Source organism: Camelus ferus, chromosome 8, assembly GCF_009834535.1.
Source record: "Camelus ferus isolate YT-003-E chromosome 8, BCGSAC_Cfer_1.0, whole genome shotgun sequence".
NCBI lineage: Eukaryota > Metazoa > Chordata > Mammalia > Artiodactyla > Camelidae > Camelus > Camelus ferus.
Window position 1 is genome coordinate 25007576 of NC_045703.1, and position 24694 is coordinate 25032269.

General features: G+C 43.1%; 1 protein-coding gene, 1 long non-coding RNA gene and 1 other non-coding gene across 4 annotated transcripts in view; 1 reads left to right on the forward strand and 2 right to left on the reverse strand.

Moving 5' to 3' along the window:
- Window positions 1-24694, forward strand: part of ANKRD6 (ankyrin repeat domain 6) — a 198199-nt gene that overhangs the window by 44925 nt on the left and 128580 nt on the right. The gene's annotated exons all lie outside the window — the stretch shown is intronic.
- Window positions 1110-24332, reverse strand: LOC116665301. The gene is made up of 3 exons (XR_004321849.1): window positions 24233-24332; window positions 20156-20159; window positions 1110-1121 (listed from the first exon to the last, which is right to left on the reverse strand). It is a non-coding gene; the product is annotated as an uncharacterized LOC116665301 (long non-coding RNA).
- TRNAD-AUC lies at window positions 13587-13658 on the reverse strand. Its single transcript has one exon. It is a non-coding gene; the product is annotated as a tRNA-Asp (tRNA).

The window sequence follows — 24694 nt, forward strand, 5'->3', positions numbered from 1 at the left end:
TGGTAGGAAAATGACACTCCCGTGGGAAATTAGTGGGAGTATAAATTGGTAAAATCTATTTGGAGGGTAATTTGTCAATAATTACCAAAATTTTATATATACGTCTTGTGCATTTTCTCTGCTGACTTTAGAGGAGTAAGAATGTTGACAGCTGTTTTATAATAATGTCAGTAGGTGACGTGGTGGTGGTGGTGGTGGTGGCGGTGATATTGGTGCCTGTGGTGGTGTCTCCACTATATGAGGAAGCTTGATGAAGTCTCATCTGAATCTGCTTTGTACCCAGAACAGTGCCAGGGGGCAGTGTGGGTCAAAGCAATTCTCATGATTCTTTCACAACAAAGACAGAGAGATGAGCTTCCCTGGGGAGGACAGATTTTTACCATTGCTCTTCGTAATGTGGAAATGGTTGGAGGTCCACTCAGTCCCCTGCAGACACTTTCTGAAGGCTCTCCCTGGAACTCCCTCCTTTCCTCCGCTTCTAAGTCCTGATAGCAGAGAGATTCTGTCCCATGAAATATTCATAAAATCCAATTGACCATAAAACACTTTGTAAATACAAGTGCTGTAAATGACTCAAATTATATCAGCGGCTTTTTGAGAAATGGAGAGAGAAAGGAAAAGGAATTTAAGGGAATGGGATCTAGGGAGCCAAGCTCGCCATTTTCAGACTGTAATAAATGGGTCATGGATCTGCATTTTGTAATTTCAGAAATGACTAATGCTTGGGCTGTTTTGGAGCATCTTAAGAGTGGCCTCAACCCAAAATAAATCAGCCTTTCTGCATTACACAGATGATGCCACTTTTTAAATCCATATTTTTTTTCATAGTCATCTTGTTTCCAGCTCCAAAGGTCTTGAGAACTGGTACTCAGGGTGGTCTTCTCACATCAGGTGCTGAGTAAGTCCCTGAGGGCAGCTGGCTGCTAGGCCAGCCCCATAAGGAGCCTCAGGAGCACCTCTCTGAGGCTCCCCCTCCAAGAGCCCTGCAGGGAAACGCCCTGGCCACTGATGGAATTTTTCATTGTTAGAAATTCTGAGCAGATTCTATCTCAGTCCAACCATCAACCCTTTGTTCTGCTGTCTGGAGCCCCCAGAGTAAATAATATCTTTGTGCCCTTCCGCTGCTGAGGCTGGCCATTCCCCGCCCCCACCCTGCCCAAATCATTGCTTCCTCTTAGGACAGGATTCCTAGGTTTTCTGCAATCCTGGTTACCCACTCTTCTTTGTAGAATAGCATGCAGACCGTCTAGTCTTCCCCCTTCCCCCTTGTCCTTAGTACTGTCTTTCTGATAATGAATCCTACAATTAAGTTTGTTTGTTTCTGGTACCCACACCACTCCATGATCTCATATTGACTTGCGAACAAACTAAAACCCCAGAGCAGTTGCCTTTGGAGCCTAAGAGAAAGACGGAACTTCGATTTCTCTGAACTCATTTTTTCCTTTCAACTCCTTTTTTCAAGCCAGACCTCTTTTGGAATTCTGATTCTGTTGGTCTTATCTAAAGCATTCATCTCACCCAGCGTGGTGTCCTCGGATAATTTGAAGCGCCTGTGATGTATTTACCTAGGCTCGGGACTCCAAAGAGGCTGACAAATCCCTCATCACGCGTTTGGCAAATGCCTGCTGGCAGCCAGAGGCTTCCAGGCTCCTTGGAGAGGGAGAAGGACCAGACCCAGGACCTGGCTGCCCGAAGGGGCCCCAGTCGGGGGAGCTGTGGTTTGACTATTGACATGTAAATGGTCAGAGGGGCCTGAGGCTGATACCCACCGACCCTCCCCTCCCGCCATCCCTTAACCAGACAAAGCCCCGGCCCTGGATGGCTGCAGGCTTTGCACCGTGAGGCACTGGGCATCCTGGTTGCAGAGGTAAGTCCTGTATCAGCTCTGCTGTAAAACTGTTCTGTTTGGGACTGGGACTGTGGGCTGGAAATTTCTCCTACACGCAGTAAGAGTGGTCTCTCTGGACCCTACTCTGTCCTGGATGCAGACAGAGGCTCTATGAAGGTTTTTTAAATGAAAAAGAATACTACTAAGTGATGATTAATTTGATTTGATGTAAGAAAGGAAACAATCACATTTGCCCACATGTATGTGCATATACAGGATTTGATGCTAAATGCTGGTTTCAAAGTACTTTTTGAATTTTACCTGAAATTTCTATAGCATTATTTTTGGCATTGTGTTTTCTGGAGTACCGCGGGCAGACTCTCCCTCCCTCTCTCTCCCCTAACCCCTCTCTCTCTCCCTCTCTCTCCCTTTCTCTTCCTCTCTCTGTCTCTCTAACTTCCTTCCCTTCCCTCCTTCCTTGTTCTTGTACTGATGGTAAATTGTGTAACTCATAAAATGAGTACCGCTATGTGCTTTACAAGTTAGAGAAGTGAAGGAAGAATTATACACCATTAGAAGAATTATATGAATAAACCACTACTAAAGAATAGAGGTGCTGAAGTTTGGGGGGTTTTCCTTCTTTCTCTGAAACTTCAGTGGAAGAGTTTATGTAGTGCTAGTGTCCTAAATTTAACATGTGAATTATAAAATTTGTGGTGTTCCTATCACATGGTGAAAGCTATATGTGCCAGCTAAAGAATGTCACTAGCCAGCCGGCTCCACAAAGATTAGGTCATTAGCCACTGCAGATACTGACCTTTAACATACCCTGAAAGGAGTTCAGGCTGGAGATCAGGAATGAGGCACTCTGTGCTCCAGGAAAAACTGGCAGAGCAGGCCTTAAGATAGATATTTTCAGGAGAAAATTTAATGAATCCAGTTTCTTATATTTTCTCATACCTAGCAAAGCGCTAAAATCATTACCAGAGACAACTACTTCTTGTTACGAATAGCAACCTACCGAGATGTGTGCTTGATTGCACGTACCGCCTTTCCCCCAAGTCATATGTGTACTAACCTCCCCTCTACCTCTCCGGAGCAGTTTCTCAGGGCTGTCTGAGAGGCTGTCTCCTAGGCTATAGTCCTCAGTAAGTCCCCAAGTAGAACTGAACTCACAGCTCTTGCACTGTGCATTTTTTTCAGTTGACAATATTGTGCCTTGGACTTATTTTGTTACAGCTCCTTTAAGAACTAGCAAGACAATTATTTAAAATGTAAGTTTAGACTCCACGTTCAGAATGAGTGCTAGGTTGAGTTAGAGAATCTTGATTTAAAAAAAAACTCAAAGTAAAGGTTTTACTTGGTAAAAGCTATCCCACATAGGACTCACTTACCTGACTTTTTGCAGAATTGGTGATTTTTAAGGGAAACGTTTTCTTAATAAAATGACCATGTTTCCAGATTTCTCTCTCTCTCTCTGGTGTAGATATTCCTCGCAGTATGAGTTCTGTACACAGTGAATCCTAAAGCCTTGAATCTTGATTGGTGGTTGTTAGTTCAGACACTTCTTTGCCCTTTTGGAGTAATTATAGTAATAGAATTATGCTTTTTTATCAGAATACCCATAACAAGATTGAAAAAAAAAGTTCATGCAGTCAGGCTTAGATCTAGAAGCCATATGTCAGTAAATATGGAGTCTATTCTTAATTTTAAAGTGTCCCATGATCTAATGAGCATAACTAGAGGAGTTTGGTACAGTGGAAAGAGCACAAAACTAAGTGTTATGAGACATGGGATCTGGCCCTAGAACGTAGGTGGCCTTGCGCAAATGACTAACTTCTCTGCCCTCGGTGATGAATTAGATCAACGGTTCTCAACCAGGAGCCCTTGGAAATCTTGAGGGGGAGCGTTTCAAATAGTCGTGGTGTGTGGGGGCACTAATGGTTGAGGACCCTGGATACTAGATCCCGAAATGCCACCCGGCCTGGGGAAGAATTGGGCCACTCCAAATGCCAACAGTGCCCCCGATGAGAAACACGGAAACTCGACGATCACTGAGGTTCCTCAGCTCTGTTTGTCTCAAGTTCTTGAGCGGTGCATTAAAAGCATCTGAAACAATGTTGAACTATTAGACTCTGTGTCTGGACTTTACATTTAGCGTTAAATGCTGTGTAGTTGGGAGTGAGGTTGGACTCGATCGTGCTGGGTCAGGACATTCACGTGGTGGCCGCTGGACTCAAGAGCTTCCTTGCCTGTGGTGGAGTGGGGTGGGATTCCCTGCTCTTAGCACAGAAAAACACCGAGACTGTTCAAAGCAGGTAGGGGGCCTGGCCTGGGTCTTTTGGTTGGCTTCAGATTGTCCTCCACGTCCTCCTTTCCTCAAAGGGAAAAAGAGGGTTTACTGTGGCCACAGTCCTCGCCTCCAGGGCCTAGACTTCTCTGTGTGGACAAAGGACAGCTGTATGCGTGCACTGCCCCGCTTCTGGGCACTGTCACGTCTGCCGGGAAGGGGGTCACTGGGGAGGCAGGTGCTGCCTGCAGTCTGCCTGCCTGTTGTCACAGGCCAGACAGGAGCCCTGGATTCGGGCTGGAATAAAGATTCCTGGGGAGTCTGAATTCTTAGATAGTTCGGTGTGATTAAATTTTTATTTGACAGTTAAGTGCTATTACATCAAAGTCCCACAAGAAAGCTTTTCTCAGGCTTACCTTTGTGTAGAAAGCCGCAGAAAGGTGAGTGACTAATCCTCACCAGAAATTGGCTGTGATGTTGTATATATATGCAATCTTAGTAACTGAAGCATAAGATTACCTAGGACGCATTTTTCAACTGATGTGTTGTTTTCAATTAAAAATTTCTTATGAAAAAGAATATATATGTATAAAACAATCACTATGCTGTACACCAGAAACTAGCACAACATTGTAAATCTACTATACTTTAATAAAAAAAAGTTTTAAAATGTATTTAATTAAAGAAAATTCAAATACATAAAAATACCAGTAATTACTACATTTTGATATATATCCTGGGAGTCTTTAAAATTTTACAAAAATGGGGTTACAGTAGATGATATTTTGTAACCTGCTTTGTTCACATCACATTATCTTGTGACCATGTTTCTATTACATACATATTACATAATTTTACGTGACTACTGGTGATTGTTGAGAGGATAATGCCAAAGAGCACAGACCCTAGAGTCAGACTCTGGGTTCATCCCTCAGCCTTGCCTCTTATTAGCTGGTGAAATTATTTAACTGCTGTGTGCCCCCTTCTGTTCTCCTGTAAAATAGGGAGAATGATAACACCCGCTACCTTGGTCTGTTTTGAGAATTAAATGAGGAGATAGATGTTGAGTGGTTAGAATAGAGTCTTGCATAAAGTAAATACTCAGTATCAGTGAGACAGCATCATCTCGTCAGCATCAGCATCACTGTATGACTGTGCTGTCTCTGCTAACCAATCCCCTGGGATTCTTGCAACTAAATCCTTTCTGATCTCCATAGTTACTACTTTTGAATCAGCTCCTAAAAGTGGAATTTCTGAGTCAAAGAGCAAACAATAGTTAGAGGTTTTGGACACATACTGCTGAATTTCCTTCTTTCTTAGTGTTCATTACTACCAACTTTTCTTAGCTGAATTAAACAATTCAGCTTGCCTTCCTTCTAATATCTCATGTGCTCTAGGACTTCCCCCTTCCAATAATTGGGAATATAAACTCATATAATATTGCTCTGGGGCAAACATAATTAAAGAAATGAATTAGCCACAAAACAACTTCAATAAAGCACTTCACAGTCAAATAAAAAAAACAAGATGGCTCACCTGCCACTTGATATTTTCTGTGGCCCAACTTCTCTCTACTGATCAAGAATTATGTGTGGGATGATGTGATATGTAACCCATAAGTGTAGTCCTCATGCTCTCGTCCCCTCCCACCAAGTTTAACTTTAAGACACACTGGAAGAAAAAAAATTATCTTCAGCAACGTGATAGGAAATGTACAAGAAATTAGCTATGTAACTTGTAAAACATTAGGTTAGTCCCTTTATTTTGTGATATGTGAAAATCACTCACTTCATTACATTTACTTTTATATTTACCTTGAAGACACTGTTGCAAGTCGATGTAGACAAAGATGGGACCCACAGTGTTTGCTCCTTGACTGGGTAGTGAGTGCTGTGGCCCAGGTTCCTTGTTCAGAGATGCTCGGCGATAACTCAGCTCTCCCACCTATCATCTCCGTTCAGGTGACTGAGACCCCACCACACCGCGTGCCTTGACCTGGCCTGGCCTTCACGTGTATCAGTAGAGCATTGCTAGATGAAGCCTGCTTCTGTTTTGTTCTCAGCAATCCACCTACCTACATTAGATGGTAAACACAAATGCAAACATGAACATTTAAACCAAATGACCTAATACAGTTATGAGGGAAACATCCAGATGATTCTGAATATGTTCAGCTTAGATTCTCATTAAGAACACAAAATGTGAAAATTCTCATCAAGAATTCTCAGATCTCTGTGCGTAATCTATAAAAATATCAAACCACTATGTTGTGCACCTGAAACTAATGTAATATTGTAAGTCAGCTATACTTCAATTTAAAAAGAAAGATATTAAAAAAGAAAGAATTCTCAGATCTCTGAAAACACATCTTAGGACCCCAGAACTATGCTTAGGAAAGGCTGACTTGATTTGTAGACACTGTCCAATGTACTTTTGATAATTATTGACATTCCAAAAGAAATGTCGGTTATATTTTTATTATTTCTTTGGATTGAATACTTGATTTTTGCTCAAGAATACTGGCTTTCCAACTTTTGTCTGTGACCCAGTACAAGAAATACATTTTCCATAGTGACCCAGTACATACACATACACATATAAACACATACAAGTGAAACTGTTGTTTCCCAAAATACATGTGGTACATTCTGGTGTTCTCAGTTCTGTTTCATTCTTTAAAACGCTGCTTATGACCCACTAACTTATTTTTATGACCCACAAATGGGCCACGACCAGCAATTTGAAAGTTCTGTTTTAGAGGTGGTTTGTTTGATAGCCTTGGTGGAGACTTGTGTCCTTTATCCCGGTGTGAATCCTCAGGCCATCCATGCCCCAGGCATCGCCTCTGGCGGGGCCTCAGGGCCACAGGGCTGGGCAGGAAGTGGAGGTGGAACCCCATGTGTTGGCTGCCTGGCACTTGAACATCTTTGCTTTTGAGAGCTTCTCCTTCCCTGGACTGGCTGCTGCAGCTGACAGCTCCGCCTGAGAGGGAAGGTTTAAACAAAGACAATAATTCAATTTGAGTGCCCCTGAATCCTGTCTTTGTCTCCACTCTTGACAGAATAGAAGGAAGTTGTTCATTATTAAGGATGCCAGCTGCCCGTGGGTTGATGTATCTGTAACCAGGGCTGGCTCACTTTCAAGTAGGTAGAGTTGGCTTCCCAGCCGGCATGTTTTGAAGGGGTACAGAAAGGATTTCCCTTAAAATGTCTATACATTCCCTTGTGCCTTAAGTTTTATTATTAGAAGTTCATCCTTTTAAATCTTATAAGCTTTTTGGTTTCCCAGCTCAACATAAAAATATCATTAAGCAAAGAGAATACCTTAAGATTGTATCCAATAACATTTAATGGGGATTTGAACAGCCACTGAGAGCGAGGGGTGGGGGTGCAGCTAGGGGAGTGAGCAGAACGGAGGAGGCTGCAGGTATGTGGAAGTTTCTGTATCTAATGGTAATTTGAAAGTTACTCGAAGGGGGCAGGGTACAGCTCAGGGGTAGAGTTCATGGCACGCAGTCCTGGGTTCAGTCCTCAGTACCTCTATTTAAAAAATAAATTAAATAGATAAATAAACAAACCTAATTACCTCCCTGCCACCAAAAGAAAAGAGAAGAAACGTGAAAGTTATTTGAAAGAATGGCGCTTTTTAAATATTTTTATGAGAATTTTATGAAGACCTGGTGGCTTGGGGTGGATTTGAGTAGGCTTAGAGATTAGGGAACTGATCCAAATGATGAAGGATGAAGGATGCGGGAATCCATCCAAAGTGATCAGAACTCTTAGGACCACTTGCCACTCAGGCATTATGTGGCCTGTACTGTCCAATGGGTTTGTGTTTTGGTTTAACAAATGTCTTCCCTGCAGACAACCTGACTGAAATATGCTACCCAAGGTTCACATTTTATTTTGTCCAGTGCCTTCCAAGCACCTTGCACTGACTTAGGCATTTTTCCTTGATCATAGCTGTTTGCCTGATCAGATCTGCATAGTTCGATGGCATGCCGGTTTGTTTTTCCAGTTGTTAGTTATGATAGAAGTCAGCGCTGAAAAAGACCATAGCAATCACCTGGGTCAGTGTTTTTCAAGCTGTGGTTATCAGCCCGTTCCTGAGTCATTAAATCAGCTTCACAGAGTTACTGACAGAGACTGTTGGTTAAATGGGTGAAAGCCCTGTAAATATTTATCTTCCCCACAGAGCATTGTGCAGAACACGGATTCCTCCCCACGAGTAGCAATATACACAACAACACAGTTCATGTGGTACAGATATATTCATTCTTTTGTTTGACAAACATTGATTGTCAATTAAACACCTATTATTGTTCCGAGGAACTGTGGTGAGAGGCAGCAGGTACAAAGGTGAGGAAGACACAAGCCTTTCCCTCAAGATACAGGCACAGAAGGTGACTGTCACACAGCTTGGTGGCAGCGGCGATGAGGATACATAATTACCTCCTCCTCCTTAGCCTGGTGAGCGCCTGCCCCGGGAGGCCCCACTTTGTAGACACAGCAGGCTGGCTGATCTCAGTGGACACTGGAGAAGCTGCAGGGTGTATCTGTGAGAGGACAGAAAAACCATCCTCTGAGGCTGACAGTGAGACCCGGGAAGGCTTCCAGTGAGTGGTGATAGCTCAGCTCGGCCTGCGTCTTCACTAGAATGCTGGCCCCCAAAATATACTGGTCCCCAAATCCTAATCTCTGGGACCTATGAATGTTCCCTTATTTGGAAAAAGGGTTGAGGATGCTGTAGCCCTCCAAAGCTGCAAGAGGCACGGGCGAGATTCTCCCCTAAGAGCTTCCAGAGGGAGCACAGGCTCGCCGATACCTCAGTTTTGGAGTTTTGGAGTTTTGGCCTCCAGACCCTTGAGAGAATAAACTGCTGTTGTCTTAAGTCACCAAGTTTGTGGCAGTTTGTTGTGGCTGCCATGGGACCCTAAGTTTGGATTTCCATTGGCAGGAACTACAGAAGGGAGGGCATTTCTGGAAAGACCACAGGAGAGGGAGGCAAAACCCTGTGTGGGGAGAGAGAAGGGGGCCCAGCAAGCGGTCTGACCTGAGCACAGATTGTGAAAGGGGGTAACAGGAGACAGCGCTGCCACGTTCGTCTCTGCCTCCTGGCCTTTATGGTGGCTTGAGTGGCGCCTTGTTTATAAAGGATCATTTGACAGTTTATTGTTCTGCTTCTTAGGCTCCTAACACCGGGTGACCAGGCAGAAATTACAGGGTGAGGTTTGCTTGTTAACTCGGGCGGCTGCACTCCTGTGTGAACATGTGGCGGCCACCGGTGCTCCCTAGCCCCTGCCCGCTGCAGAGGACAATGCACACCCTGCTAGACGGCTGCTTTAGTCACTCGCCACTTCTTATTCTTGAGCTTGTATTTCTCACTCCATTTTCCTGAAAAGATATATTTTTATGGCATCTTATTTTCTTGAAAGTATCAATTCATGCTTAGTCTCATTCCTGTGATGGGTAGTGAACGTCTTTAAACCAGGTGAAGAAAATCGTGTTCCTCAATGTGAAAGCAGTCCGGATGCAGGAGTTCAGATTCTAGAACAGACCCTCCCCACATCATGCTCCTTCTTCTAGAACTGGACCGTTTGACACCTTTTTGTTTTCTTGAATGAGTGTGTGTACATTTGGGTGTGAGTACATTTGGGGGTCACATTAACTTTTATTTCTTCAGGTTGAGAAATAGCAGCTAAAGTTCTAGGTCACCTCAGGTGCCTTTCTAACCTGCATGGTATCTTCTTATATCTTCACTCTCCCCCAGCCCCCTAATGTCACATACTCTTGTGTTTTATGGCTTTAATGATTGGTTTTTATTACAAAAATAGTTCAAGTTTATGTAAAAATGTCAGGTCAAGTGGTCGGTTTGAATATATTGCTCCTTAGTACTTTAGCTGCCTGCCAAACCCACTTCTCACTTTGCTGTGGTTTGTGTTCCCCCAAAAGTCACATGATGAAACTGAACACCCGATGTGATGGTCTTTGGGGGTGGGGCTTTGGGAGGTGGTTAGGACATGAGGGTGGAGCCCTCGTGAATGGAATTAGTGCCTGAAAGAGGCCCCAAAGAGCTCCCTTGTCCCTCCCACCATGTGAGGACAAAGAGAAAAGGCATCGTCTATGAAATAAAGCAAGCCCTCACCAGACACTTAATCGGCCAGCACCTTGATCCTGGACTTCCCAGCCTCCAGAACCATGAGAAATAAATTTCTGTTCTTTATAAGCTGCCCGGTCCATGGTATTTTGTTATAGCCACCCAAATGGACTAAGACATACTTCTATTCCCTCTACACTGTATAAGTTTCTTGTGGCTGTTATAATAAATGACCACAAACCGGATGGCATAAAACCACAGGAATTTATTCTCTCATGTTCTGGAAACCAGGAGCCCAGAATCCAGGTGTTGGCATGGGCGAGCTCCCTCCAGAGGCTCGAGGGCAGGTTCTGTTCTTAACTCTTCCAGCCCCTGGGGGTGCAAGTACTTCTTGGCTTGAGTCCACATCACTCCAGTCTCTGCCTCTGTCTTCACATCACTGTTTCCTCTTCTGTGTGTTTCTGTGTGTCTATGTCCCAAAGATCCCTCTGCCTCTCTTATAAGGATACTTGTGATTGCATTTAGGGCCCAAAAAAGTAATATCCACTCTTTTGCCATGGAAGGTCACATACTCACAAGTTCCCAGTCTTAGGACAGGGACATAACTTTTGGGGGGCCACCATTCAACCTGCTAACCATTGTTAAAGAAAAGATTATCATGATACATGTTAAAATGGTAAGAAAGATTTGACTCAGAGGACTATTGTGATAGGTTGTTAAGACTGCTGCTATAGCGGGGAGAGAGATCGGCTCAGCTCTGAATGCGACAAGAACAGGTGGGGATTTATAGCCAAGGAGCAGGTTGGAGGGTGGCGAGGATTACTAAGAGGAGACATCAAGGAAGGGGAACACTGGCTAAACAGGATTCTTGCTGAAGGCAGGCCAGGGTGATCAGGTATCACCTAAAGGATGGTGGATGATGAGGAATTTGATCAGATATTGAGGGTGATCAGATATTAAGAGTGGGATGTATTAAGGGTGCTAAACTGACTAAGCAGGATTCTGGCTCATACTGGGCTCTGCAGGCTGGGCAAAGATGGGGGCCAAGGTTAAGTCTGTTTAGGAGAGAGTCTTTGTCACAGTTCTCCAAGCAGTATTTTCCAGACTCAGAAAGACTATAAATGTCAACCCAAATTACCAAACAACTGAGCTTGTGCTGGTCGGGGAACTTCTGGATTACGTGCAGCAGCTGCCCAATTGGAAGAGTGGCTTCGTGTAAGATTCTCTCTTGTCTCCTGCAGTCAATCTCTCTTGCCTCTCCAGAGGCCCTGGCGGTGTGGACATGCTGCCCTTTTTAGGAGGATTAGTTTACAGGTCACTCTGCTCCCCAACACCCACACTGCCCTTACCCTCCCACCCCCTCCTCACTCCCACCCCCACCCTGCCTTAGAGAGCAGCACCTGCCTCTCCCTGCATGTTATTGTTTGGATTCCACCCATGAGGGCTGATGTTAGGAAACGCATTGTGACATCAGAGAGAATATTAGATAAATCACTATGTGGGAAGAGGAAATTGATTGCTGGTTTGGGGCCCAGCCTGGAAACATTTGGCAGCTGATAAGAAGTCCGCAACCATCCTAAGGATGGGATTTGGCAGGAACCCTGTGGCTTTCAGTGGGGGTGGAGCTGGTCTAACTTCAAGATTTGTGTCATGGGAGGAGGCTGTTGCGGAAATCTCTTGCACAGAAGGGGAGGAGGGATCTGCCTGCAAAACCCAAAAGGACCTCATCCTTCCAGGTAGCACCAGGGTGGAACCAGGTCCAGATCTGTCTGGACTCACATCTGAGCAGGTAGATGCCAGCCTGTATCCTGCCCCAGACTCTGACAGGGAGAAATAAATGGAATTGGCTCAACAATTCTATAGGTAGCTCCCACTGGGGCTTCAGGGAACGAGAGGCCCTGCTCTCATGGTATTTTCCAGTAGTCTTCTACAGGCTCATTTTTCTACTACAGGATGACACAACAGTGCTTTTTACTGGTCAACCTGAAACTCTCTCCCAGAGCTGTACAGGAATTCAGACCTCTAATTATACTGCGTTCAGCTCACGTTTATTGAACCGCAGCCTGTCCTGCCTGCTGTCTAGGACACCTTCTCTTTATCTCATTTAATCTTTTCAACCACCTTCGAGTTAGAGGTTACAACCCTCTTCAGTCCATTTTTTTGTGAAGAAACTGAGGCTCAAACAGTTTTTGGCTTGCCCATGTTCTAATGTCTAATAGTGGTGGAGTCAGGATTGGAATCCGGGGCTGCCGACCCCAGACCAGTGTGTGTTCTCGGTGCAACCCCAAGGGACAGAATCCTGGAGCTAACTGGTGGCGGCCTCAGGTCTTCAGGACATCTTACTAAGCCTGTTGAACATGCAAAGTCTGGAATTGTCCTTCTGCAAGTCTCAGGAACACGAGAGAGGGATTGTTAGCAAGTGGGGTTTTTTTGTTGTTTTGGTTTTGGTTTTGGCTTTTGGTAACTACTTAGGAGTTTCATTTGGGAAGACAATATTTGAATGAATAACAGTACAGAATTCTGTGTATGACGGGGCGGGGGATCATCCAGGGTACTCAGAACATAAGGTTCTGCTGAAGTGGCTAAGGGCTGTCAGAGGGCAGAGTAGGTCACCAGCCAGGATCCTGTTTATAAGAAGCCTGCAGGACGCTAACTGAAGTCAGTGTGTGAACTAGGGATGTGGGCAGAGATACGACCTGAAGCCTGGTGCTATCTGCGCCCAGGCCGAGGAAATCCATCTTTCCCTTTAGAGGAATGTGCCTGGGGAAATTTAAAATTTAAATCCCACCATTTATTTTTCAAGTGACAACAAACTAAGTTTCAGAATTTGAGAACCGTATGAGGTCTGTAGGTGAGAGGTTTGTCCTAACATCTGAGTATAAATTCTAGCGTTTATTGTTTGATAGACAATATTGATGAAAAATTAAAGTTGTTTTACTTTTCACTTTGCAGCAGACACAGCTGCTACCCAAACACAATGTCCCTGCTCTGGTTGACCTTACAGCTTCCTTTATTCTGTTTTGATGTGACTTCTAACTCATTGGAGATACTTTCTTTTTATAAAAGAAAATGAAGTTTCAAATTCATTTTCCTTACTAGGGTAGGTTTAATCTGATTAGGTTAATCAGATTGCATGTAGGTGATTGTGAATGGATTAGAATCTCCTGAAAGTTAGACAAAAATGTTGCTGGCACAAGCTGATAATTTAGGATACTCAAAATTAAATTACAGCCTTTAAACTACATTCATTTTTTTGCTTATTCATTATTTATTCTGCATCTGTTGTTCTTTTTGTCTCCTACTTTGTTTCATTTTTTAACCTTTTTTTTTGTTGGGGGGTAGGTAATTAGGTTTATTTATGTATTTATTTAATGGAGATACTGGGGATTGAACCCAGGGCCTTGTGCGTGATAAACACAAGCTCTACCACTGAGCTATACCCTCCACCCTCGCCTCCTGCTTTGTGAACTGAGGGTTCTAATTTTGTCCTCCTGGTCTGGTAAATTCCTGCTCTGCAGAAGGACCGGGCTGTGCTTCAGCCACACCAATTACAGACCTTGTTTGCTTCTTTTCTTTTTTTATTTCTCATTTTCAGTTTTGTAGGGAGGCTTCAAGAAATGGTATGTCTGACTAGATGCTGCTTTTCTGTGATGTTAGTTCAGAACCATTGAAATCCTTGGAAAGTGTCCTTTTGTTAAGATTGTGGGTTTTTTTTTAACACTCCCAGTCTTATCTTCCTAAGTGTAGCACTAACAAGTAACAGTGGATGCATTTCTCTCTCTTGTTCTTCAGAGCTATTTTAAAAATAGGCTTGTTGAGGTCTAATTTACATACCATAAAATTTATCCATATATAGTTTAGTAAATTTACACAGTTGTACAGCCGTTGCCACAGCAGTTTGAGAACATTTTCATCACTGCTCATGGTTCGCTTGTGCCTATTCGCAGTCAGTCCTCACTCCCACCCCTGGCTCCAGGCAGCCATAGGTCTTCTTTCTGCCTCTACACATTGGCCTTTTCTAAACATCCCATATAAATAGAATCATGTAGTGTGTGTTTTTTATGTTTGGCTACTTTTCATTCACCTTTTTTTTTGAGGTTCATCCATGAAGGATATATCAGTATTTGTTCCAGAGCTATTAAAAAAAAGCCAACTTTTCTGTTGTGACAGTTTCAAAATGAGAGAGACTAGTGTGAGTCACCCACACATATTTCATTCCCAGATTCAGTAATTAGGAACTTACAGTCAATTCTGTTTTATCTACTGGCCCCTCTACTTTTCTCTTCCCACCTGCTTGGTTTATTTTGAAGCCAATTCCAGATGTTCTGTCACTTACTTTGTAAACAGTTTAGTATAGGCATTTATATTTATCTCCTGCTTTTCTATAGTTAAGGAGCTAAATATTTGCCAAAAATGTTGATACTTGTAAAGAGGAAGATAAGAGAGCTAAATAGTGGTTTAACTAAGATGTAACACCCCTGCTATGTTTAAGGCAATCCAGGTACATGTGGCAATCTAGGGTATGATGTATAAATCTTATATGTCTACCAGGTCTGCAGTATGTAGTTACAATACTTGGCTCAAACATCAGTCTATAAGGATAGTGAACTTTCCCTCTAATATTTTTTAGTCATATATATATATATATATATATATATATATATATATATATATATATATATATATTTATTTATTTATTTATTTATTTATTTTTATGGTTTTGTTTTGCTTTTAAGAAGAGAGATGTGTTGGGGGATGAATACATTGGGAGTTTGGGATTAGCAGATACAAACTGTATAAAATAGATAAACAGCAAAGACCTACTGTACAGCACAGGGAACTATATTCAGTATCTTGTGATGACCTATAATGGAAAGAATCTGAAAAAGAATACACACACACATACACACATATACACATATACACGTATATAACTGAATCTCTGCTTTACACCTGAAACTAACACAACATTGTAAATCAGCTATACTTCAGTTTAAAAAAAGAAATAATACAGAGAAACCCCAAGCACACTTTAACCCAATTTTGCCAATGGTAACACTCTGCAAAACCACAGCACAGTATCACAACAAGATACTGACTTTGATACAAAATACAGGACGTTATCCTCTCCTTAAAATCTAGCAACCACTAATCTGTTCTCCACTTGTATAATTTTGTCATTTCAAGAATGCTATACAAATGGAATCATATGGTAGATGACATTTTGGTTACTTTGGCATTTTTCACTCAGCATAATTCTTTGGAGATTCATCCAGGTTAAAAGAAAAAGGAAGAGAGATGTTTTAGAGAATAATATGAAGTCTTCTGTTGAAACCTGTTATGCAGAGAGGTGAAAGCAGATAATTTCAAAGTTGCTAATCTGATATGGTGACCAAGGTGAGGATACTCTTTGGTCATAGTTTCTGTTGAGGAGTTCAGTTGGCTGTGGGTTAGATGGATTCTGCTTTGAATTAGAATAGGCAAGGATAAGTTAACTCCTACAGGGCTTTTCTCCTGCATGGACCCTTCATTAATAATGGTTTTCAGCATTATTGAATATAAAATATAAGTTAGCTTCTTTTTGGAATACACACACAATTGGATAAAGATTTCTGTAGCAGACAGTTAAGGCAGGCTCTCTCAAGGTCCATTCCCAGCCACCTTATTTGTCACCTTTCTATGCTATAGAGCCTAGAAATCCGAGTGTTCAGCTTTCCTAACCACCTTCTAGTCAGGGGTGGCTGCAAGATGTAGATAAAACCAAGTCTGCTGAATGAAAATACATACCAGAAGTGGGAAAAGTCTGTGGCCTTTTGCCTTCTTCCTGCCTGGAACCTGGATGTGACAGCTGGAGGTAGTGCAGCCATTTTGACATCATGAGCTGATCATAGGATAAAAGCCGTCAAATGTGAGAATGGTGAAATACAAAAATAAAAGGGTGGGTGGGTACAGCTCAGTGGTAGAGTGCATGTTTAGCATGCACGAGGTCCTGGGTTCAATCCCCAGTACCTCTGTAAAAAAATTAGTTAATTAAAAAAAAAAAAATAGAAGGAATCTCAGTCCCTGAGGGTATTGCTGAACTGTTGCCCACCTCAGACTGTCTTCCTCAGGGCTTCTTCAAATGGGACAAAAATAAACCCCTATCTAGGCAGGTCTAGATAGTCAGATTTGGGGGGGGGGGTTGTTGTTGTTTTGTGTTTGTGTGGTTTTCATCATTGATAGTTGTGTGTTTGTAGCTTTTTTGCCACCTCAGAGCACTTTCACACCTAATGCCATCCTGGACTTGGGAAATTTTAAGCGTGGAAAGTCCTAGAAATTATCTAGTCCAGTGGTTCTCAACCAGGGGGTGGAGGCCTCGGTGCTTGGGTGGGGAGTGTGTACTACTGGTATTTAGCACTTAGAAATCAGGGATGCAACAGCCGGGGTCGTGTGGGACAGTCATACAGCATAAATGTTTCTGTTCAAATTGCCAGTAGTGCATGGTAAGAAACACTGATGTAGCCTGCTTCCCTGATTTAGTCCTAGACAAGGAGCAAGCCACCCAGGGCTCTTGAGACCCCGCTGCACTGGCCTGGGGAATCTGGAGGAAGTTCCCAAGGTCCCCTTCCCATCCACACCTGTCTTCAGTTTAGCCTGGTTTCCCATTCACCGCTGTTACTGTGCGCTCCTTGATTCCTCAAGCTTCCGGCCTCAAGGCTGCATCCCACATGGGAGACAGATGCAGCGCAAGCTAGCGAGTAAGGGGGAAGGCACGAAGGGCCCAGTGAAACCCCTAGAGCCTCTGCAGAACCGCACTCTGAAGAGTCTCTGAGCATCTGGGCCTAGAGTTTGTTCACCCTCTAGTCTGCAGTGCATTTGTCTTCCAGGCAGTCCAGCTGTTAACAGTGTCCTGGGATACTTTTAAGAAAAAACTTGCATTAAAAATGAATAGGAATTAAAAATGTTTAATTCATCTGGAAAATTAACAGGAATATTCTTATTGTATAAAAATATATGAATATTTAAAAGACTTTTGAAACATATTGCCACATTTCCAACAGAAAGTTTATGGAGTTTACAATCCCACCGGTCCTATCTGGGGGGATCTCTTTCAGTGCACCCTCATCATGTTAGTATTATTAACTGTTACCTTAGACATACCATTAACATTTTCTAATTTTCTTATTTGTAAAATGAAATATGTACCACTTACTCCACCATAGTTATTATGGGCATTATATGAAGTAATAAACTAATAATACATCATTAAAAAAAAAATGAATAGGAGCTGGAAATGGGAAAGTCCTGGCTCCGTCACCAGGCGCATCTCTTCTGAGCATTCTCACGGGTAATAGGGGTAATGGCACAGCAACCATCTCCCAGGTCCTAGTGGGGATGTGGCATGGGAAAGCAGTTTGGAAATGGTACACAAGTACATATTCTTGTTAGAGCAATGATGCTTTTAATGGCTTTGAGCATTAATCGTAGACAAGGTCATGTAGCAGGCCTGTGGGTCACAGTTTAAGTTTCTGTTGATTCTTGTTTTATTAGATTCAACCGCATTGATTTCAGGCCAAGGCAATGGATTGAGTAAGTAATAAAGACAATAGGGACACACTTAGCAAAGTCAGAAGAGGACTGTACCCAGCTTAGTCATATTTTTTTTTCCGGCACAGAAGAGCACAGCTTTTACTGTATTGGAAAGACTGCTGTGAATGTGCATCAAGATGGGGCTTGCATTTGGGGCTCTTTCTTAGGAATTGCTTTTCCCGCATCATGATTGCAGAATGCATGACGATCGGAGTGCTTCTTTTCCAGAGGTTGACTTCTCTTCACGTGGTACCTAAATCCTCCCTACAAAATCAGCGCTTAGACTTGTCTCATTGTTTTCTCTAATGGAAGCACCAGCCTGATTCCTAAGTATTTCCAGTGTTTTGCCCTTTAAGGAGCACATGCTTATAAAAACAGACGAGAACTTTCTTTCAGCAAAAAGTCTTTTGTGTCTCCCCTCCACGGTTTAGGTTGGTGGGGCTGGATCTACATTTGCATTCAGAAAGGAGAGGCCTTTTTAGCAAATAGAGCACACACACCGTCAATTCAGGTTGCTCCCTAAGCTTACTTAAACATTCTTTAGAAACACATTCCTTTGAAGAGCTCAACTGGACTCCTGCCTGGAGAATGCGCAGCTCATTCAGAGCTCGGCGTTACACCCTGCCACTCACCCGAGGGCCTCTCTCTCTGGAAGGAAACAAAACAGAACAAAATGCCTGTCAGCTGTGTATCCTGCAGGATCTTTGCATTACAGAAAAGTACTTGTTTCAGTGACTTGGGGAGGGGCTTTGGGGTGACATCCGTTGGAGTTGACTTGAGAAAGATTGTTTCTCGCACTGCAGTGAGTGGGCGTTTGTGTGAGGCTTGATACTGAGTGCTGTGACAAGATTCTTTTTTTTTTTCCATTCCTTTCTCATTGAAAAGGCATTGTGGTGCTGCATCTCAAAGATGAGAAAGTTATCTTCAAAAACGAACAAAGCGTAGACTTGAATCGAGCAGTGCCGATAACGTGACCATCCCACACCGACTCTCCGGCTTTCTCTCTTCTTTTCATGGGTCTAGTTTGTGGGATAAATTCTCAGATGCTCACGTCTTCAGCTGAAAGTTCTAGTCAGCTACCACGGTACACAGGTAGCACAGTTACTTAGCCTCTGCATTCTCATTAACATTAAATTGCACTTGCCCTAACATTTCTTTTTATCCCATTTCCTCACTGATTATTAGACATATGTCATTTTTTTCTCCTGAGGTCTGCTGCATTTCTTCATAGCAATAATGTAGTCAGACCTGAGATTTACACTGCTTATTTGCTTTTAAAAAGTTTTTTTTGTTTTCATAGACATAGTCATTCTAAATAATATAACATTCTGATAATTAGCATAACCATAATAAAAACAATCTAACTGTAATTATCTCAGGCAGAATAACCATTTCAACATCTCAATAGAGATATGAAAAGAATTAAATCCAGATCCCTGGCTGCCAAGCTTACAGCCTCGTCTTACTTATTTTTTAGCACTTTCTGGGCTGATAAATATTTTTAAAAAACAGCTTTTAAAGCATATGTATGTATCAGACATACAGAGAGGAGCTCATAGGGATGCTTCTCAAGCTCTTCTAAAGCATATGTAGATTTGATCTTCACATTCCTTACCTGACAGCACTCTTCTTGAGCTTTCGGCTGTTGTCAGGAAAATATAGCAATTAAATCTCATTATGATGATTGCTACAGAAATGTCAGCCGCACAATGTGGCAGTGCTATTCTAAGCTTGTTATTTATCTTATTAATTCACTTAATGAAAAACACAGAGATCTCAACGTGGGGTATAAAGAAAGCCTGCCAGTCCCTAGCTAACGGTCTACCTCTTCAAAGACTTTTTCAGCAGAGGGAGGGGAGCAGGTGGGGAGGTCCTGACAGGACTGCACTCATCCTTTGGGGCTGCTGCTCCACTTCTAGCTAACCCAAGCTGTAACCCCTCCAGGTCCTCCCTCCCCAGCCTCCTGCTGGGGCTTCAGGAGCCCCTCCACCCTCTCCAGCACTCATGCAGCAGAGCTTGGCTTGGACCCATGCTGTCCTTGCAGCTGCAGTTGAAGGTAATTTGCAGAAGGCCTCTTGCCGAGATTAGTGACTGAGCTACAACTACACAGCCTGTCAGGCGATGCCCCGCCTGTTGCATTAGGACTGTGGGTGGACCTGATGCTTTTTGGCTGCAGGGGATCTCAAGGCAGGATTGGAAGGTGGACAAGGGAAGTGGGCCCCACTGCCTGGAAGGTCATGCTCTCTGCGCAGTTAGGAAGCAGTGTGGATTGGGCCCAGTGTCTAAGGTGACCACCTCTCCTGGGTAGAGAAGAGAACAGAAGAAGGTCAGTAGACTTACATCAGTTCAAATGTTTATCTTATGCCTCCTACATCTCTAGCAGCCCCAGGGATGTGGAAGAAGGGTTTCCAGTGCCCTGTATGGAGTACAGGCTTCTGAGTCAGATGGGACCTGTGTCTGGTCCCTAGCACTGTCCTCCCTGCCTCTGTGAGTCCCTTAGACTCTTCATCGATTCATTCGATTCAACAAATATTTGTTTAGTGCCTACTATGTGGCTGTAGCCTTGAACAAAACAATTCTTCCCCTCATGGAGCTAGAAGAGGGCAAAACACAGTAAACAATAAATAAATAGATAGTTCTAAGTGCTAAGACTGCAATTTTAAGTAAGGGAGTCAGAGAAGGCATCACCAATAAAGTAAGATTTGTGCAAACACCTAAAGGGGCTAGGGGAGGCATTTAGATTTCCATTTATCCGATACGGATTTGCATTCTATATAGAGACAACAGTACAAGGGTCCAGAGGAGGGGGGAACCTGGGTGTGCTGGAAGAGTAGCAAGGAGGCCAGGGTGGCTGGAGTAGAGTGAGCCATGGGGCTAGTCAATGTCATCAGAGAGGAAAGCGGGAGCAGATCCCGGAGGGCTCTGTAGGCCATTGCACAGACCTGGGCTTTTGTTCTGGGTAACATGGGAAGCCATGTTCGGGGGTGAGGGAAAGGGGATTTGAAAACGTAAAAGAGTGACCTAATCTGACTTCAGGTTTACCAGGATTACCTTGGCAGTTGTGATGGGGAATAGCTATGGGGGGAGGGAAAGGGCTGGAGCAGAGAGACCAAGCAAGAGGCTGTGCAGTGCACAGGTGAGACAGGATGGAGGCTGGACCCAGATGGTGGCAGGGGAATGAGGGGAAGTGGTCAGATTCTGGGTGTGTTGAATAACATCCACCTGCTGGAGTGGTTGTGAGGTTAACTGAGTTGCATATCGGGCGCTGGCATTGGTAGGTTCTTAGCCAAGGCCAGCTGCTGTTATTGTTATTGAGGGGCTTGTCGGCTTGTAGGACGGTCCTGACACCCACACAGGAAACAGGTCAGGGATTTGTCCATCTGGTCAGCAGGAGCAGTGTTGGGAATGGAACTCAGAGTTGCTGGCTTTGAGCCAAGTAGACTGCTTCCTGCCTTTCCCTTTAACTGAAAATCTAAATTACTGTGAAACCACAGCAGAGAGGGCTTGACTAAATCACATACTGGAAAAGAGCTGCTGCCGTCACACCTTACTTAGCGTGAGCTCGACTGCCAGGCACCACTCCTGGGTCCTGTGTGTCCACAGGCGGGTGTGGTGGCCAATCGGCCTGTCACATCTGCTTGAGTTCAGCCTTTTGGTTTTGGTTTTACTTGTATTTTCCACCCCCTGCCGACAGTGGGCCTCAGCCCAGTCCTGGGACTGTGCGGTTCTCCCTCCTTACCGGCTCTCTGTATTCCTGTTTACTCCAGGGCTTGCGCTGCCCTCCACCCATGTGTGTGCCTGACATGCTTGCCACCATGCTGAAACAATGAGAGGCTTTGAAAGTAGATGTAGGGAACTTTGGTCAACTAATCTTCGACAAAGGAGGCAAGAATATACAATGGAATAAAGACAGTCTCTTCAGCAAATGGTGTTGGGAAAACTGGACAGCAGCATGTAAAACAATGAAGCTAGAACACTCCCTTACACCATACACAAAAATAAACTCAAAATGGATCAAAGACTTAAACATAAGAAAGATACAATAAACCTCCTAGAGGAAAACATAGGCAAAACATTATCTGACATACATCTCAAAAATTTTCTCCTAGAAGAAATAAAAGCAAGAACAAACAAATGGGACCTAGTGAAACTTACAAGCTTCTGCACAGCAAAGGAAACCATAAGTAAAACAAGAAGAAAACCTACGGAATGGGAGAAAATTTTTGCAAATAAAACCGACAAAGGCTTGATCTCCAGAATATATAAGCAGCTGATACGACTCAATAAGAAGAAAATAAACAACCCAATCCAAAAATGGGCAGAAAACCTAAACAAGCAATTCTCCAAGGAAGACATACAAATGATCAAAAGGCACATGAAAAAATGCTCAATATCACTATCAGAGAAATGCAAATCAAAACTACAATGAGGTATCACCTCACACCAGTCAGAATGGCCGTCATTCAAAAATCCACAAATGACAAATGCTGGAGAGGCTGTGGAGAAAGGGGAACCCTCCTACACTGCTGGTGGGAATGCAGTTTGGTGCAGCCACTATGGAAAACAGTGTGGAGATTCCTCAAAAGGCTAGGGATAGACTTACCGTATGACCCAGGAATCCCACTCCTGGGCTTATATCCAGAAGGAACCCTACTTCAGGATGACACCTGCACCCCAATGTTCATAGCAGCACTATTTACAATAGCCAAAACATGGAAACAGCCTAAATGTCCATCAACAGATGACTGAATAAAGAAGAAGTGGTATATTTATACAATGGAATACTACTCAGCCATGAAAACCAACAACATAACGCCATTTGCAGCAACATGGATGCTCCTGGAGAATGTCATTCTAAGTGAAGTAAGCCAGAAAGAGAAAGAAAAATACCATATGAGATAGCTCATATGTGGAATCTAAAAAACAAAAACAAAAACTAAAACAAACAAACAAACAAAAAAACAAAGCGTAAATACAGAACAGAAATAGACTCATAGACATAGAATACAAACTTGTGGTTGCCAAAGGGGCGGAGGGTGGGCAGGGATAGATGGGATTTCAAAATTGTAGAATAGATAAACAAGATTATACTGTATAGCACAGGGAAATATACACAAGATCTTATGGTAGCTCACAGAGAAAAAAATGTGACAATGAATATATATATGTTCATGTATAACTGAAAAATTGTGCTGAACACTGGAATTTGACACAACATTGTGAAATGATTATAAATTAAAAAAAAAAAAAGTAGATGTAGGGGATAACTGCATTTGCATTTCTTAATCATTTCAAAAGATAATGTATTTGTGTCGTGAAGAAGTCAGGGTTCAGTCCAGGAAAAAGAAACCGCTCTGAGTACTTTAAGCAGGAAGAGATGGGGATTAAGTGGGCACAGATTTATTAGAAAGGACAGAGCCCTGAAGAGCCCTCTGTGGGACCCAGGGTGGTTCCCAGATCTTTGAAGAACAGGCCCACCATGAGGCTCCCAACTCAGAGGACATTAACTGGGGCTGTGGGTATAAGAAGCCATTCTCTGCCTGGGTTTCGGGGATCAGGCAGCCTGAATGGAGAGGGATCTGCCACCACCATGCCTCTCTTCACCTGGAAGGATGGTCCTAGAATGCGGCTACTGAGAAACGTCTGATTCCCACACCTTGCTTGCCAGCCCGTGCTATGCAGGGCAGGCCTCCGCGTCCCTTCCTCATTTTGCACAGGTGCCTCTGGTTGGATCACATCCAACCTCTAGCTGCAGGTGTGGGATCTGCAAAGTGCAGTTTTTAGCTTTCTGCTCTCCAACCAGGAGGAGGATGAGGTGAGATGAAACAAGCCAATTCCCAGTCCCCAGGACATCCCGTTGGTCTCTGCTGAGCACGGTAGGGCCCCGTCTTCCAGTTGTGTTAGCGTTGGCCAGTTTTGAGCAGATGCCCCGTGCAACAGAAAACTATGTTAAACACAGAGTCCAACTGTCAATATTTTCTAAGCTTATCTTTAGTCCAATATTGTGTACTTTGTAATGGAGGAGCTCTTATAATCAGTTACATTGCAATGACCACTCTGATGTCTATAAAATAAACAAAGTGGGCCTCATTGCTGACAAGCAGATTTCAGCTTATTTATATTTGGAAAAAAATAATGAGTCTGGATTTCTGTTTATTCAGAATGTTTTTATGGTTCAAATTGTTACAGAAAAAGACTAGGCTAGTCACACTCTTTATCTAAAATTACATTATCAACATTTGGCACCAACAGCAATTTTAGCAGACCACTTTCACTATGAAGATACTCGGGAGTGGGTGTCAGGTCCAGGTAAATGTTAAGGCAGACATGAACTGGCATGAACACCAGCCTGACTAGTCTGATTTCTCTGGAGCACAGAAGTAGCCATTTCTTGCAGCTTTGTGTAGAGTATGTTTTGTGAAAGTTAATCAAATTTCTCAAACCGTTACCTGACAAAGCAGCAGGGAGTTAAGCTAGCCTAATTAGTTTGAGAACTAAATAAGACAGAACAAACATAAAGTAAAGCACAGAACAGGATAAATGGATGTTGGTGGCCTCATCTGAAGGGTACGTTACTTTTTTGTTATTGTTATTGAAGTGTAGTTGATTTACAATGTTGTGTTAGTTTCTGGTATATAGCAGAGTGATTCAGTCATACATATACATACATATATTCATTTTCATATTCTTTATCATTATAGGTTACTACAAGATATTGAATATAGTTCCCTGTGCTGTACAGTAGGATCTTGCTGTTTATGTTTTATACATAGTAGTTAGTATCTGCAAATCCCGAACTTCCAGTTTATCCCTCCATCCCATTCTTTTGCCCCTGGTAACCATAAATTTGCTTTCTATGTCTGCAAGTCTGTTTCTGCTTTGTAAATACGTTCATTTGTGCCATTTTTTTA